This window comes from Elephas maximus, chromosome X (genome assembly GCF_024166365.1).
Source record: "Elephas maximus indicus isolate mEleMax1 chromosome X, mEleMax1 primary haplotype, whole genome shotgun sequence".
NCBI lineage: Eukaryota > Metazoa > Chordata > Mammalia > Proboscidea > Elephantidae > Elephas > Elephas maximus.
Genome location: NC_064846.1, coordinates 128,245,190 through 128,263,807, shown reverse-complemented (window position 1 = coordinate 128,263,807; position 18,618 = coordinate 128,245,190).

Below are 18,618 nucleotides of genomic sequence, written 5' to 3'. Positions count from 1 at the left end.
TACAGTGCAGATAAAATATTTCAGAGCGTGGACAATTACATTCTTGAATGGTTCTCCCTCACTTCTTTCCATCTTTAGTTTGATTTTTTGTTGTTTTTGTTTGGTTTTAGTAATATATATCATTCTATCTAATTATGAAAGTAATATGTGCTCAACAGGGGACAATTTTAATACTGACAAAAACTCAAATAAAACATTTTAAAATACCCGTAATCTCACCAAGGAGCCCTAGTGGCATAGTGGTTAAGCACTCAGCTGCTAACCGAAAGGTCAGTGGTTCGAACTTGCCAGCCACTCCTTGGGAGAAAGATGTGGCAATCTGCTTCCATAAAAATTATATCCTTGGGAAATCACCAAATCAATAGCTCCCAAAAAGATAAAATACTTAGGAATGAAACTAACCAGAGACGTAAAAGACCTGTACAAAGAAAACTACAAGACACTATGGCAAAAAACCAAAAGAGACCTACATACGTGGAAAAACATACCTTGCTCATGGATAGGAAGACTCAACATTGTGAAAATGTCAATTCTACCCAAAGCCATCTACAGATACATTGCAATCCCAATCCAAATTCCAAAGGCATTTTTTAACGAGATGGAGAAACAAATCACCAACTTCATATGGTAAGGGAAGAGGCCCCAGATAAGTGAAGCATTACTGAAGAAGGACAAAGTGGGAGGCCTCATATTACCTGATTTTAGAACCTATTATACTGCCACAGTAGTCAAAACAGCCTGATACTGGTACAACAACAGATACATAGACCAATGGAACAGAATTGAGATTCCAGATCTAAATCCATCCACCTATGAGCAGTTGATATTTGACAAATGCCCAAAGTCCATTAAATGGGGAAAAGACAGTCTCTTTAACAAATGGTGCTGGCATAACTGGATATCCATCTGCAAAAAAATGAAACAAGACCCATACTTCACACCATGCACAAAAACTAACTCAAAGTGGACAAATACCTAAATATAAAATCTAAAATGATAAAAATCATGGAAGAAAAAATAGGGACAACACTAGGAACCCTAATACATGGCATAGACAGACTATAAAACATTACTAACAATGCACAAACACCAGAAGAGGAACTAGACAACAGGGAGCTCCTAAAAATCAAACACTTATGCTCTTCAGAAGACTTCACCAAAAGAGTAAAAAGATTACCTACAGACTGGGGAAAAAAAATTGGCTACAACAAATCCAATCAGCATCTAATCTCTAAAATCTACAAGGTATTGCAAAACCTCAACAACAAAAAGACAAATAACCCCATTAAAAAATGGGCAAAGGATATGAACAGGCACTTCACCAAAGAACACATTCAGGCAGCTAACAGATACATGAAGAAATGCTTATGACCATTAGCCATTAGAGAAATGCAAATCAAAACTACAATGAGATACTGTCTCACCCCAACGAGGCTAACATTAATCCAAAAAACACAAAATAATAAATGTTGGAGAGGTTGTGGAGATACTGGAACGCTTATATTACACTGCTGGTGGGAATGTAAAACAATACAACCACTTTGGAAATCGATTTGGCACTTCCTTAAAAAGCTATAAATAGAACTACCATATGATCCAGCAATCCCACTTCTTGGAATATATCCTAGAGAAATTGGAGCTGTCAAATGAATAGATATATGCACACTCATGTTCATTGCAGCACTGTTCACAACAGCAAAGAGATGGAAGCAACCTATGTGCCCATCAATGGACAAATGGATAAACAAATTATGGTATATTCACACAATGGAAAACTATGCAATGACAAAGAACAATGATGAATCTGCAAAACATCTCATATCATAGAGGAATCTGGAAGGCATTATGCTGAGTGAAATTAGTCAGTCACAAAACGGCAAATATTCTATGAGACCACTATTATAAGAACCCAAGAAAAGGTTTAAACACAGAAGAAAACGTTCTTTGATGGTTACAGTGGTGGGGAGGGAGGGAGAGGGGTATTCACTAACCAGACAGTAGTCAAGAATTATCCTAGGTGAAGTGAAGGACAACACAAATACAGAGGAAGTCAGCACAACTGGACTAAACCAAAAGTTAAGAATACAACCAAACACTTCAAGGGACAGGGTAGCAGGGGCAGGGGTCTGGAGACCATGATTTCAGGGGATTTCTAGGTCAATTGGTACAACAAAGTTTATTAAAATGTTCTGCATCCCACTTTGGTGAGTGGCGTCTGAGGTCCTCAAAGCTAGCGAGCAGCCATCTGAGATGCATCAATTGGTCCCAACCCAGCTGGAGCAAAGGAGAATGAAAAACACCAAAGACACAAGGAAAATATTCGCCCAAGAGACAGAAATGGCCACATAAACCAGAGACTCCGTCAGCCTGAGATCAGAACTAGATGCTGCCGGGCTACCACCAATGACCTCCCTGACAGGGAACACAACAGACAGTCCCTGATGCAGCAGGAGAAAAGTGGGGTGCAGAACTCAAATTCTAGTAAAAAGACCAGACTTAATGGTCTGATCGAGACTGGAGGCACCCTGAAGATGTGGTCCCTGGACTGTTTGTTAGCTCAGCACTAAAATCATTCTTGAAGCCAACTCTTCAAAGATTAGACTGAACTATAAGACATAAAATGATACTTGTCCCACTATGAAGAGTGGCGTCTGGGGTCTTAAATGCTAGCAAGCAGCCATCTAAGATGCATCAATTGGTCTCAACCCACCTGGACCAAAGGAGAATGAATAACACCAAAGATACAAGGTAATTAGGAGCCCAAGACACAGAAAAGGCCACATAAACCAGAGGCTACATCATCCTGAGACCAGAAGAACTAGATGGTGCCCGGCTACAATCGATGACTGCCCTGACAGGGAACACAACAGTGGATCCCTGAGGGCGCAGGAGAACAGTGGGATGCAGACCTCAAATTCTTGTAAAAAGACCAGACTTAATGGTCTGACTGATACTGGAAGGACCCTGCACGTCATGGTCCCCAGACCTTCTGTTAGCCCAAGACAGGAACCATTCCCAAAGCCAACTCTTCAGACAGGGATTGGACAGGACTATGGAATAGAAAATGATACTGGTGAGGAATGAGCTTCTTGGATCAAGTAGACACACGAGACTATGTGGACAGCTCCTGTCTGGAGGGGAGATGAGAAGGCAGAGGGGGACAGAAGCTGGCTAAATGGACACGAAAATAGAGAGTGGAGAGGAGTATGCTGTCTCATTAGGGGGAGAGCAACTAGGAGCATATAACAAGGTGTACATAAATTTTTGTATGACAGACTGACTTGATTTGTAAACTTTCACTTAAAGCACAATAAAAATTTTTAAAAAATGATACTCATGAGAGTGTTCCAATGATTATACGATTGGAAACCCTATGGAGCAGTTCTACTCTGTCCTACAGGGTCGCTATGAGTCAAAATTGACTCGATGGCAATGGGTACTGGTTTTTGGTAATCTTACCACCCAGAGATAAGCCCTGTTGCCATCTTGGTATAAGTCCTCACATTCTTTTTTTATATGAATATATACAGTAAAGGAAAGGTCCCCTAGGTGGCTCAAATGGTTTCCAATCAACTGCTAACCTAAAGGTTTGAATCCACCCAGCTCTACCACAGAAAAAAAGGCCTGGTGATCTATTTCTGTTAAGATTACAGCTAAGAAAATCCTATGGAGCAATTCTACTCTGTAAAACATGGAGTCACCATCAATTGGAATTGACTTGATAACAACTAACAAACTAGTTACAGTAAAGGATATTAATATGCATACCATTTTGTAGTCTTCTGCTTTTACTTATTATGTCCTGAATTCTGGGTTTCTGAGTTAATTTCTAAATCCCACAAATGGCTTTACACTATTAAAGTGCCTAACAATCTTAATAAGCTTATATCAAAAGTATCAGAAATGTTTGAATTAGTAACAGCCAATTTAATATATCTTCTATTTGTCCTTTTGGAGAAACAACAGTAGCTACAAAAGCAAAAAAAAAAACTCTTGAATTTTTCTTCAGTGAAGATTCTGCTGGGACCTTATTTATCAGATTATCCACCCAATGGTAATTGGCTGTTATTATAGTTACTTGAACTAAAATGATAATAAATATTTGTGGCTAGTAATATTCTACTAAATATTTTAACATTTTATCCAATAAATAAGAAATGTCCGTGCTAATCAGAGAATATCTAACCTCATTTAAAATCTCCTCCTATCCTTCACCCAAATATTAGACAGGCCTGTAAAACAAACAATAACACATGTAGTTCAACCATGTGTACTAGACTAAATGGGCACACCAGCCCAGGGGCAAGGACGAGAAGGCAAGAGGGGACAGAAAAGCTGGATGAATGGAAATGGGGAACCCAAGGTTGTGAAGGAGAGTGTGCTGACACGTTACAGGGTTCACAACCAATGTCACAAAACAGCATGTCTATTAATTGTTTAATGAGAAACTAATTTGCTCTGTAAAATTTCATCTAAAGTACAATAAAATAATAATTATAAAATGGTGATAATAAAAAAAAAGTGGAAAAAAATTTCCTCCTTACATTTGGCTGTGTCAACATAGGATTTGCCATTGCTGTTTTGTTCTTGAAAAGGTCACTGAGGGACCCAAGAAGGCCCACAGTCTTTCCCAGAAGGCTTGCCACTCTGCTGGGGATTGGGTCACGTTCTGAGATTGGAGCTGCACAAATTCATCCCTATCCTTACCCCAAAGTCCCTGATTAACTAACCCAGAACAATAATTGGGCTTGTCTCTTGTTCATCGTCAAGACTTCTAACTCCAACATGCACCTGCTTAACCGAAAGTATCAATCAGATATTGTGCTTTACAGTGGGTGCTATGCACTGATTTGTGAAAGCCACTGATGTCTGTCATTGAAAATTCCCAAAGTCTTGATGAACTTTGAGTATTTGGTCTGTTTATTTCTGGTCTGTGGTAGGCCGAATAATGACATCAGAAAGATGTCCCATCCTAACCCCTGAAGCCTGTAAATATGCTATGTTATATGGCAAAAGGGACTTTGCATATGTGATTAAGGTTATAGACCTTAAAATAGAGTGATTATCCTGGATTATCCAAGTGGGCCCAATCTAATCACAAAAGCCCTTAAAAGCAGAGCACTTTCTCTGCCATGAAGCAGAGGAGAGATGTGGCAGAAGGAGAACTCAAAGAGATTTGAAGCATGAGAGGGACTCGACCTGCCATTGCTGGAGGGGGCCACACAGAAAGCATAAGAAGGAATGTGGGCAACCTCTAGGAGCAAAGACTGACCCCTGACTGACAGCCAGCAAGGAAACAGGGACCTCAGTTTTACAATCACAGGGAACTGAATCTGGTCAACAATCTGAATGAGCTTGGAAGTGGATTCTTTCCCAGAACCTGCACAAAAGAACACAGCTCTGCCAACGCCTTGATTCTGGCATTGCAAGACCCTAAGCAGAGGACCCAGTTGAGTTGCTGTACCCAGACTTCTGGCTTACAAAATTGTGACCCAATAAATGCATGTTGTCTTAAGCCACTAAATCTGTGGTAATATTTTACAGCAGCAATAGAAAACTAATACATGGCCTATATTAAAAATCTACCCTTGAGAAGGAAAATCCATTTTAAAGCTAAATTTTTAAGTTAATAATAGAACTTTCTGTAATCCAAGACTTTTGACACACAAATTATGATAACTTCATAATTACTTCAGAAAACTCTAAAGCTAAACAATTATTGCAGCACTCCAGATGAGCTAAAAGGGGCTCTCCTTTCTGGATGAATTCCCTATCTGCTTCTAGAATCATTAGGGAGGGTTGTGGATGTTTTGCATGTAACACTTATTGTGTTTGAGGAAGGAAAGGGGACTGACAGTCTTTTAAAAGTAAAACAGATTCTAGTTCTAGACTCCATATATTATCACCTTTGGATGTTGGAGGGATGAGAATATATAAAGCTATTTTAAAATGATACTGATAGGTCATTCCGAAGCATGGAGAAGCTTAAGATTCCAATCTCATTACCTAAGGTGGCAGTTTTTCTACTCCCCAGTCCAATAAAGTCAGAGCCTACTGAAATGCAATTTGAGGGAGGCTTAGAGACATAGTTGCTAAGAAGGGTTCCTGGAAACAAGAAGGAGCCACAGTTTTGCAGGCAGCCAATTTCAGGGGTCAATACATTGACTGTGTCTATCTTTTTAAATCACCATATTCTGCTTCAGACTTTGATGTGGTCAGAGAAAAGGCATCACAGAGAAATACTCCAGAGGTACCCTAACAATGTACAACGTGGACTGTGGGTGGTCCAAGCCCACAGAGATGCTCCTTTGTTATTAGGAATAATAATTGCCTACCATCATTGGATGGTTGCCTGAAGAGCATGAAATCATTTGAGAAATAAAATAATTTTTGAACACTGACACGTAGAGGGCAAAAAGCTGTCCTGATCAAGGAACTGCATCCTGAATTGTTTCTGTTACTTCCAAGTTGATCCTGATGCCTTGTACCCTGTTACTTCCCTAATAAACCACTTAACTGTAAGTATGGTTTGTGAGTTCTGTGAGACGTTGCAGCGAATTACGGAACCTGAAGATGGGAGGGAGAGTACTGAGGGGAGGAGGGGTAGCTGATGTTAGAGATGATGGAGTGGTACAGCAGTTTGGAGAAGCTGGATATTTAGGAAATCTTTAACCTCCGCTTCATAGGAACCAGCTTTGTGCCGATCCTTATAAAAGAAAGTATTCATTTAGTTGATCTGTGTTATTTTTAAGACGCTCCATGAAGAACAATGTGACCAAATGCATATTTGCTTTGGCTTTTGAGATTCCTCAGGTAGACATTAAGAAAGAGGCATTCAATTACTTTATTTAAAGTCTTATTGAAAAGTAAAAATGCCCTGATCTCCTCTATCCCTAGAGCCCCATTGGAATAAACATATATAATTGCAACTGATGCAGAACTATATCATTTACAGCTCAGAGTATTCCCAATGAGGGTAAGACCAGATGCAAAGTTAGAGCGTATTAAATAGATTGCTTATTTAAAGTGTTAGGAGAAATAATCATGTAATATGAATTCGTGTGAGATGAACACAAAGTCTTATTAAGATTATGTAACCAATGGCCAAATCTGTAATCGGATTTCTAAATGTTATTTGAAATAGTAAACAAAACTCCATAGTAGAGTTACCTAAATTGCTTTGTGTGTGGGGGGGGGGTGTTTGTTTACTTTTTTATTGTGGTAAAAATATATATAACAAAATGGTTGTCAATTCAGCAATTTTTACATGTACAATTCAGTGACAGTGATGACGATCATCGTGCTATGCAGCCATCACCACTATCTTTTTTCAAATCATTCCACCACCCTAAATAGTTTTTGTACCAGATTTCTAACTTTCAATCTCTACTACTACCCTCAGCTTCAAAAACATATTGCTTTATAAAGAAAAAAAAGTAATTTTATTGTGGAAAGCATGGAGCTTACCTCCTTAATCATGTTACCATCATCAATAATGGGCCGACTGACCTCCTGACACCATGCACTGAGAAGAACACATCATCATTTCTGTGGTATTTCTGCCAGATACTCAGAACTGGAATCTAAGCAAGAAGGAATATGCAAACCCAAATTGAGGGGCATTCTATTAAACAACTAGTCTATTTTAAAAATGTCAATGTCATGAAAGACAAAGAAAACTGAGAAATTGTTCCAGATTTTAAAAATCTTAAGAGGACATGACTATTATATACGGAGTGTGATCCTGGATTAGATCCGAGATGAAGGGGGAAATAATTGCTATAAAGGACTACTGGGCAACATTTGAGTCTGGATTGTATACTAGATCATAGTATTGTATCAATATTAAAAACCCCGGTGCCATCGAGTCGATCAATATTATGTTTACTGAATTTGATGATTTTACTGTGGTTATAAAAGAGAATGTTCCTGTTCTTAGGAAACACATGCTAAAGAATTAGAGCAAAAAGAGGCATGATGTCTGTGATTTATTCCCAAATGGATTAGAAAAAAGTAACAATAGCAACAATAATAAATTGTATAAACAAAATGTTAGTAACTGGTAAATCTAGGTAAAGAATACACCTGAGTTCTTTGTATTATTCTTTGAACATGAAACTCATCTCTAAGTTTGAAATTACTTCAGAATAAAAAGTTAAGATGAAATCAAACAAAAATTAATTTAAAAACACATATTGCAATTGTGACAATTCTGAGACTCCAAATATACACCTTGACCAAAAGTAGGTAACTGTTAATTCAACTCAATGTGTAAGCCTTTTGGTTAAATTTGTTCATAAGAATTTCACTCCAAGGTAATGTTGTTTCCTTATCAATGTCCTCCTTGTTTTCTCACCAACAAATATTATGCAAGAAGATGTTGCTAGAAGGAAACACTACATCGAGAGATTTGCACTTCCTCAAAGCAACCCAGAGGGACTGACGCAGGCAGACAGGATTGAAACTCACCAATTAACCAAACTGTTTACACCCCAATTTCAGCGCTACTCATAAGTGGCACAGAACCAGAAACTAGATACATTCATGGAGACTTATACCTTCAAACTCCCCAGAAATTTGCTAACGCTAAACTTTTCATTAAGAAACAAGTAACTCAACTCTTTCCACTACTGTCATTGTTATAAGGAAATACAACGTTAGCACTATAAAATTAAATTCTGCTTATTTAGATAAGAAAAAAGGTAATACCATTTCATTTTAAACAATTCTGCTGTCAATAGTGTACTTTAAAATATTTTCTCCCTCGAAAAGAAAAATACAATGGGTACATTTACACAATCATGACTAGTTTTCTATTACAGAATCCATATCTTAAGTATTGTCAACGAATGCCTTCAGTTTAGATAGTATATTTTAGGTTGGAAAATAGTGTTTCAGAACAAAAGACTTTAATTTTCCCTCAACCTATTTATGACAGATACAGCCAGCCAATGAAAAGAAAAGAAAAATATAGAAAAGAATGCTATCGCCTCTCGCCACCTGGTCCCACACCCATGATCCTCCCAGGGTCAAGTTATAATTTCTCCCCTGAGATGGAAAAAGAAGACACACAAAATCCAGCTCTGCTTATGTAAGAGGTTGCTAATCACTAATACAAGTATAATCACAACACTGGACTACAAAATCCAGGGACCACAAGCAAATGAGTCAGCATCAATTATTTAAGCCTGAAAACCAGGTCTATTGAGAAAATTCTTCAGTGTCCCTTGAGTACTAGGCTCTATTTAAAGCATTTTTTTTTTAAAAAAAAAAAAAAAAGAAAGGAAACAACATTCTAGAAAGTCTTTACAGCCTTGGAAATCATTTTAAAGTTCCAATACCAAGACTATGTTTTGGTATTCACTTATTATTCAGCAACATATTATTTTGTAAAATTTCAAACCTTCAGAAAAGTTGTAAGAATAGTATAACGAACACCCATAGACCCTTTACCAAGATTCGCCAGATGTGCCACATGTGCTCTCTCTCTCTCCCCATCTATATTTTCTTTTTATTCTCTTTTTCTTGCTTCCTTCTTTCTTTCTTTTTCCAAACCATTTGAGAGTTACAAATATTAAGACATGTCAATCCTAGTATTTCAATATATGTCTTTTAAGAATAAAGACATTCTGTACATAACCACAATATAGTTATCACATTTGAGAAATTTAACATTGATACAATTTGGTTTAACTCTTGGTTTAATATACATCCATATTTAAATGCCTTTATAGCTTTTTTTTTTAATCCAGTTACTAACAAAGGATCACATATTACATGTCTCTTCAGTATCTTTTAATCTACAAGAGCTCCAAAATGGTTTTCCTCATTTGTTTTTTGGTTCTTCATAACATTGACATTTTTGAAGAATCAAGACCAGTTGTTTTATAGCTTTGGCAAACATTTTGAGGGGGAAAAACTGAGCCACAAAGTAAATTTATAAAGGAACAGAATATACTTTGCAGTTGGATTTGAAGACTAGCTTTAGCAGCTATGTGGAACCAGTTTCTTAATCTTCCGTGACCCTTCATTATCTGATCTGTTAAATGGTAATAATAATCCTCTTTCACAAGGCAGTTGTGAGGATTATAAATTGGTGCAGTTTTTCATGAAAGCAACTTGACAATCTATCTGTATCAAGAATTTTAAACATGCTTGTATTTTTGTATTCTTGGATCCAGTAATTCCATGTCTAGGAATTTATTCTTAGAAAATTATCAGAGATGTGGACAAAGATGTTTACACAGCGATGTTCATTATCATGGGCGTTGGAGGATGAGATCCCAACGTTGTTTTGTGTTTGCAGAACTACGTTTATAAAGGAATCTAGGAAAGTACAATAAAATTTTTTAAATGGATGACGAGATTTGGGTAAATTTTGTTTATAACAACAAAAACAAGAACGCTTTGCATACAATTATTGTGCCAGTATATGTCAAGACCTGTGCTTAAAAAAAAAAAAACCAAACCCATTGTCGTGGAGTCAATTCCAACCCATAGAATCCTGTGCATGGCAGGGATCGATTCCACTCATGGTTAACTTGGCAACAATTGATCATACAGACACTTTTACATGCAAGGAGAACTTGGAAATTTAATCCCTGATTGATCAGCCACTTCCCAGCCATAACTCTATACAAAAAAGAAGAAATTTCAGTGGGCATCTAGCTATCTCTGTCACAGCTTAAAATCTATTTTTGTCTGATATAAATATAACTAAACAAAATTTCTTTTGGTTACACCCAGTGCCATCGAGGCAATTCTGACTCATAGAGACCCTATAGGACAGAGTAGAACTGCCCCATAGAGTTTCCAAGGAGCGTCTGGTAGATTTGAACTGCCGACCCTTTGGTTAGCAACTGTAGCCCTTAACCACTACGCCACCAGGGTTTCCTTCTTTTGGTTAGTGTTTGCTAAATGAGTATCTCTTTCTAAACTTTTATTTTCAATCTTTCTGAGGCATTCTGTTTTACTTATATAAACAGCATAAACCTGGATTTTATTTTACTCTGACAATCTCTGACACCTAATTGACAATGTAGCCTATTCATACCTACTGTGATTGCTGATGCGTTTGAAATTATTTCTGCCATATTACTTACACCTATTTATGCCAGTTTTTCTATGCTTCTTTTTTCCCCTTTCATGATTTTTAGGATTAAGTTTTTTAAATTTATTTTATTTCCTCTTCTGGTCTTGAATTATTTATTCTATTTCTATTTCTATAGTTACCTTCAAAATGTTAGCATACATCCTCAACAAAATTCTGGCCAACAGAATTCAACAACATATCAAAAAAAAATTCACCATGACCAAGTGGGATTCATACCAAGTATGCAGGGATGGTTCAACATTAGAAAAACGATTAATGTAATCCATCACATAAATAAAACAAAAGACAAGAACCACATGATCTTATCAATTGATGCAGAAAAGGCACTTGACAAAGTCCGACACCCATTCATGATAAAAACTCACAGCAAAATAGGAATAGAAGGAAAATTCCTCAACATGATAAACAGCATTTATATTAAGCCAGCAGCTAACATCATCATAAATGGAGACAGTCTGAAAGCATTCTCCTTGGGAACAGAAACCAGACAAGGATGCCCTTTATCACCACTCTTATTCAACATTGTTCTGGAGGTCATAGCCAGAGCAATTAGGCTAGATAAAGAAATAAGGGGCATCCAAATTGTTAAGGAAGACATAAAAGTATCTCTATTGGCATATGACATGATCTTATACACAGAAACTCCTAAAGAATCCACAAGAAAACTACCGAAACTAAAAGAACAGTTCAGCAGAGTATCAGGATACAAGATAAACATACAAAAATCAGTTGGATTCCTCTATACCAACAAAGTGATCGTCAAAGAAGAAATCACCAAATCAATACCATTTACAATAGCCTCCAAGAAGATAAAATACTAGGGATAAATCTAACCAGAGGCATAAAAGACCTATACAAAGAAAACTACAAGACACTGCTGCAAGAAAACAAAAGAGACCTACATAAGTGGAAAAACATACCTTGCTCATGGATAGGAAGACTCCACATTGTGAAAATGTCAATTCTACCCAAAGCCATCTACAGATACAATGCAATCCCAATCCAAATTCCAAAGACATTTTTTAATGAGATGGAGAAACAAATCACCAACTTCACATGGAAAGGGATGAGGCCCTGGATAAGTAAACCATTACTGAAGAAGAAGAACAAAGTGGGAGGCCTCACTCTATCTGATTTTAAAACATATTATACCACCACAGTAGTCAAAACAGCCTGGTACTGATACAACAGATACATAGACCAATGGAACAGAATTGAGAATTCAGATGTAAATTCATATTTGACAAAGGCCTAAAGTCTGTTAAATGGGGAAAAGACAGTCTCTTTAACAAATGGTGCTGGCATAACTGGATATCCATCTGCAAAAAAATGAAACAAGACCCATACTTCACACCATGCACAAAAACTAACTCAAAGTGGACAAAGAACTAAATATAAAATCTAAAATGATAAAAATCATGGAAGAAAAAATAGAGACAACACTAGGAACCCTAATACATGGCATAGACAGAGTACAAAATATTACTAACAATGTACAAACACCAGAAGAGAAACTATACAACAGGAAGCTCCTAAAAATCAAACAGTTATGCTCATCAAAAGACTTCACCAAAAGAGTAAAAAGACAGCCTATGGACTGGGAAAAAAATTTTTTGACTACAGCATATCCAATCAGGTTCTAATCTCTAAAATTGACAAGATACTGGAAAACCTCAACAACAAAAAGACAACCCAATTTAAAAATGGGCAAAAGATATGAACAGGCACTTCACCAAAGAACACATTCAGGCAGCTAACAGACACATGAGGAAATGCTCTTGATCATTAGCCATTAGAGAAATGCAAATCAAAACTACAATGAAAAAAAAAAAAAACTACAATGAGATACCATTAATCCAAAAAACACAAAATAATAAATGTTGGAGAGGTTGTGGAGAGACTGGAACACTTATGCATTGCTGGTGGGAATGTAAAATGGTACAACCACTTTGGAAATTGATTTAGTGCTTCCTTAAAAAGCTAGAAATAGAAGTGCCAAACGCCCCAGAAATCCCCCTCCTTGGAATATATCCTACAGAAATAAGAGCCATTACACAAATAGATACATGCACACTCATGTTCATTGCAACACTGTTCACAATAGCAAAAAGATGGAAACAACCTACGTGTCCATCAATGGATGAATGGATAAACAAATTATGGTACATTCATACAATGGAATTCCACGCAATGATAAAGAACAACGAATCCGTGAAACAGCTCATAACATGGAGGAATCTGGAAGGCATTATGCTGAGTGAAATTAGTCAGTCACAAAAGGACAAATATTCTATAAGACCGCTATTATAAGAGCTCAAGAAAAGGTTTAAACACAGAAGAAAACATTCTTTGATGGTTGCGATGGTGGGGAGGGAGGGAGAGGGGTATTCACTAACTAGGTAGTAAAACAAGAATTATCTTAGGTGAAGTGAAGGACAACACACAATACAGGGGAAGTCAGCACAACTGGACTAAACCAAGAGCTAAGAAGTTTCCTGAATACAACCAAACACTTCGAGAGACAGGGTATTAGGGGCAGGGTTCTGGGAACCATGGTTTCAGGGGACATCTAGGTCAACTGGCATAACAAAGTTCACTAAGAGAATGTTCTGCATCCCTCTTTGGTGAGTGATGTCTGGGGTCTTCGAAGCTAACAAGTGGCCATCTAAGATCCATCAATTTGTCCCAACCCACCTGGAGCAAAGGAGAATGAAGAATGCTAAAGACACAAGGAAAATATTAGCCCAAGAGACAGAAAGGGCCACATAAACCAAAGACTCCACCAGCCTGAGACCAGAAGAACTAGATGGTGCCTAGCTACCACCAATGACTGCCCTGACAGGGAAGACAACAGAGAGTCCCTGATGGAGCAGGAGAAAAGTGGGGTGCAGAACTCAAATTCTAGTAAAAAGACCAGACTTAGGTCTGACTGATACTGGATGAATCCCGGAAGACACGGCCCCCAGTCTCTCTGTTAACCCAGAACCAAAACCATTCCCGAAGCCAACTCTTCAGACAAAGATTAATACTCATGAAGAGTGTGCTTCTTAGTCCAAGCAGATCCACAAGACTAAATGGGGACTTCCTGTCCGGAGGCGAGATGAGAAGGCAGAAAGGGACAGAAGTTGGTTGAATGGACACAGGAGATCCGGGGCGAAAAGGAGGTGTGTGCTGTCACAGTGTAGAGAGAGCAACTGGGGTCACATAACAATATATGTATATATTTTTGTATGAGAAACTAACTTGAACTGTAAACTTTCACTTAAAAAAAAAAGCGTAAAAAAAAAGTTAGCATGCATACATTGTTGCTGTCGTTAGTTGCCGTCAAGTCAATTCTGACTCATGGTGACCCCATGTGTGCAGAGTAGAACTGCTCCATAGCGTTTTCAAAGCTGTGACCTTTTGGAAGCAGATGGCCAGGCCTGTTTTCCTAGGTGTCTATAGGTGGGTTCTATCCACCAACCTTACAGCTAGTAGTTGGGTGCTTAACCATTTGCACCACTCAGGGACTCTAGCATACATGCATAACGTATACTGTAATATTATTCAATATCTCTATCATTCTCCTGAAAAGTACAATGAATTTAGAACATTCTAAGTTCAACCAGCCATCTCCTGTCCTGTATGTTATTGATTTACAATTTGTTTTGTCCTATCTTGATTTTCATGACCCAAATTAAACAGTATTCTTCTTTTTTGATAGGGTCAATATTTGTTTAGATTTTACCCCTCTCCATTTTTACCAGTTTGTTTATCATTTGTTCTTGTATCTCAGACCTTCATTATGGGATCATTCTCCCTGAAGTAGGCCCTTTAGAAGTTTCTCAACAAGAATGTATGGTGGCAAATGCGGTTTCTATCTGGAAGTAATCTTCACTTTTCCCTCACACTTAGAAGACAATTCATTTGGATATACAATTCTACTTTGACTATTATTATGTTTTCCCACTTTAAAGGTTTAATAATCCACTGCTTCTGATGTCAATCCAATCGATTTTCATTTTTTGGTAATTCTGTTTTTATTCTTTCTGATTACTTTTGAGATTTTCCTCTTTGTCTTTGGTGTTCTGCAGTTTCATCACAATAAATCTAGGAGTATATGTTTTAATTAATGTTCTCGGAGATCATTGCAGTTCTTTCAACCTAAAGATTCATGTCTCTCAATAATTCTAGAAATTTTTCAGCCACTGTATATTTGAATATAACCTTTCTGCCATTGTTATAAATTGAATTGTGTCATCCAGAAATACATGTTGTAAATGCTAGCCCCATACCTGTGACACATGCAGCCCTGGTGGCACAGTGGTTAAGCTGCTAACCAAAAGGTTGGCAGTTTGAATCCACCAGCCACTCCTTGGAAACCTTATGGGGCAGTTCTACTTTGTCCTATAGGTCGCTATGAGTCAAAATCAAACTCAACGGCACTGGGTTTGGCTTGGTTTTGGTTTATACCTGTAACACAGTGGTTAAGCACTTGGCTGCTAACTGAAAGGTCGGCAGTTCTAACTCATCAGCAGCTCTGGGGGAGAAAGATGTGGCAGTCTGCTTCTGTAAAGATTATAGCCTTGGAAACCCTATGGAACAGTTCTACAGGGTCGCTATGAGTTGGAATAGACTCCACGGCAACCAGTATAGCTGCGGATATAATTCCATCTGGGAATAGGTTTTCTTTGTTGTGTTAATGAGGTCATATTGGTGTAGACTGTGTCTTAAATCAATCACTTTTGAGACACAAGAAGAGCAGATTAGGCACAGAAGCAAGAAAGTACAAATGAGGGAAGACAAATGCCATACCACATGAAGAGCACCAAGGAACTGAGGAACAGATGCTGAAAAGAGACAAGGGCCTTCCCCAGAGCCAACTCAGACAGAGAGCCTTCCCCTAGAGCTGAGGCCCTGAATTTGGACTTCTAGCTCCGTAAGCTGTGAGAAAATAAATTTCTGTCTGTTAAAGCCACCCACTTGTGGTATTTCTGTTATAGCAGCACTAGGAAAATAAGACACCCATTCCCTCAGTTTTCTCCTCTGGATGTTCATTTAAATGTATGTAGAATTGTCTCATTGTATCCTCCATGTCTCTTATCCTTTTTTATTTTCTGCCTCTATGTACCTGAATGCTAAATTCTGTGGAATTTTTCCTCCAGTTCACTAGTTCTATCATCATATTTATCTAATCTCTTTAACCTACTCACTGAGTGTATAATTTCAATGATTTCTATTTTCATTTTTAAAAGTGTCTTGAGGATTTTATCAAATTTATTTGATTAGATCTTGTTATTTGTTCCTATTTTTAATTCCATCTTGTATTTCTTTCAACAATTTAAATAACTAGTAACTCTAATTGCCTCTGGGGAAGGGATAGAATGACTGTGGAATAGGTTGCCATCTCCTTTGGTACCACTTCAGACCTATTAAATAAATAAAGTTAAATGAAAAACAATTTTTTATTTATACAAATTTTATATTTTGATATTGACACCTCTAATATCTGAAATCCAAGAGTGTCTAATTCTGCTGTTCTTTGTTTCTGATGACTGTATAGTGACTTGTTTCTTCAAATATTTTCTCATTTTAGATTGGCTTCTGCTTGGATGAATTTCATCTTCAGAAATCCTGAGAAATCTGGTTCAAGGCTCAAATTCCTCCAGAGAAAATTTCCATTATCTTCTGTCAAGCACCACAGAGTGTTATGAACCCAGGACCACTTTAAATTAAATCCCTATCTTGGGCCGCATTGGTGATATAAATTTGAATTCTAATCACACCTGAAGGCAGGCTTATTATAGTTATGAATTTTAGGGGAGACTTTTTTCCCCCACGTAGAGGAGAAACTGAGACAAACAGACTCATTTCCTCCCCTTGCTGTGAGCAAAGTTTTTTTTTTCTGGCCTACCATTTCACAAGGCTATAGTCCGTAGAAGGTCCTGCCTCTATGTGAAGTTGCAGTCCCAACAACCACCTTGTGTGGGCTCAGAGTCCTATGTTCTGAACCCCTATGCAGGCATTAAAAAACAGGTCTCTTGGGAGCCCTAGTGGTGTAGTGGTATAAGAGCTTGGCTACTAACCAAAAGGTCAGCAGTTCAAATCCACTAACTGCTCCTTGGAAACCCTATGGGGCAGTTCTACTCTGTCCTACAGGGTCGCTATGAATTGGAACCAACTTGACGGCACCTAATAACAACAATAAGAGGTTCCTAATAGTGGCAACTACCAGTGGTTTAGGGGCTTGCCCATCATTTTGGTTTCTGTTTTCTGTTCTTTTTTGGCTTCTGGGGACTTATATTTTATCCAGGATTTTAAGGTGCTGTGTTATAGAAAGGCTTATCAGACTATCCAGTCTCTAGTATCGTCTGAAGTAGAAAACCCAAGCTCTTTCAGTCTTTATAACAATCTTACAAATTGAGCGTTATTATTCCCATTCTATTGTTATGGAAGTTGAGGCTTAGGCAAGATAAGAATCACAGTGTTCTATCAAGTAGCAGAGCTTGCAATTGAACCCAGTACTGCCTGGAATCAAAGTTCATGGTTGTTTAACTACTCTCACTACAATCTGCTTTTTTTGTGTATTCTTTTCTTCTTTCAGAAGATGTTAGCTATATCTATCATCAGAACAACATCATCAGTGTTATCAAGTGGAAACCCCAGGTTTTGCTCGGCATGACTTGTATAGGCCAATAAATGAGCAACCTAGGTGAGGGAACATAAAAGTGCCTTTTATTTCTTTGCGCATGGAAGGAAGCAATCACGGCTGCTGCCTCCAAGACTGCTTCAGGCGGGCAAAGAAAATAGTTACTTTTAAGGGGTATTACAAGTAGGGAGTTCATACAAGTTACGTCAGCAACAGTCATACCGTGCAGGCGCCAGGATTTTCAAGGGCAGGCCAAGCAAAAGAACTCCGATTCTGATGCAGATTGCCAAGCAAGGGTACTGAAAATGGTGAGGATGGTGGAGCAAACGGATTGCAAGTCTGATGCAGATTGTGAGGCCAACCAAGCAATGGAACTGGAAATGGCAAGGTCAGCCAAGCAAACTGCAGTGGAATTTTCTGCAGCCTGGGGACCTCTGTATTATTAGAAAAATAAAATAACTATTTAAAGGTACTTTTTTTTTTATAAGTTGAAAAAATTATTGGTTATAAAATGCATTTATCTTATTAAACCAGATAAGCTTTGCTATCAAAAACCCTATAGCTAGGCCAAGGTCATCCATTATATCTGTCAATATTTTTCCTGTGCATAAATGATACCAGGAAAAGCTATAATTCCTGAGCCAAGGTATTATCATATCTTCCCCTTTCCCTGACTTTGTTGTGCCTACCTTTACCCTATGATCCCATCATTTTCTCCACCACTCTCTCCTCAGGCTGTTATTAGCTCTAAACAGTAATGATAAATATGATTTGCTCCCTGCTACACTTTTGGCAAGCAGGAACATCTTCTCGGACACAGTAGGTATAGACCTGACCTGTGTAGGTTGTTGATTAGAAAAGGAAGCTGAAGCACATG